The sequence below is a fragment of the Hakea prostrata genome, chromosome 7 (assembly GCF_041222555.1).
Source record: "Hakea prostrata isolate BN-2017 chromosome 7, UWA_Hpros_2, whole genome shotgun sequence".
Lineage (NCBI taxonomy): Eukaryota > Viridiplantae > Streptophyta > Magnoliopsida > Proteales > Proteaceae > Hakea > Hakea prostrata.
Genome location: NC_142606.1, coordinates 34,851,273 through 34,851,972, shown reverse-complemented (window position 1 = coordinate 34,851,972; position 700 = coordinate 34,851,273).

Sequence of the window (700 nt, the reverse complement as noted above, 5' to 3'; positions counted from 1 at the left end):
CTATGAAGCCCGTATTAATGAAACCTCCCAGGAGATTCAGCGAATCCTTGCAAGAACTGGTTGGTCCAATTTTGATCTTGATAATTATCAACGTCTTGTTTCTGATCTCATCCGATGTCGTCGACTCCTAAGCCAAATACGATACCGATTAAGGATGTATACTGCTTAACTCTTTATCATTCTAGTCTATGATCATATAATCATGAAGTATTTCATGATTCACTGCAGACAGATTATGGTCTACAATCTCTTGACTAAAAATGATTGCCTGAACAATCCTTCCAGTTCCCAGGATGCGAAGTTGGGAAACCGTTAACCATAACGGCATCAAAGAATAGTCTGTAAGCCGTGAGGGTAATATCGGCACCCTTTTACCCAGGGTAAAACATGGGTTACCGTTATTATTCCGGCACTGAATAGTCTGATATGTCTAGTCAGTAAAAAGGGCAACCGGTTCATCATTCTGGTTTAAGAATGGTCCAGCCAATATCCGGCTTGGTCAAATAGGATAAAACAAACCAGCCAAAACCCGGCTCAGCCAAATTGGGTTAATCATTTTTTCGCCAGACCAATAGGGAAAACAGTGTCTGTGACACATGGAATGCCCTGGAATGGTTCATCATCTATAATTTCTACATCCAACGATGCAAGATGAAGATTTGCATCCAATGGTGTAAAGCAAGCTTATCAAATCAATGCA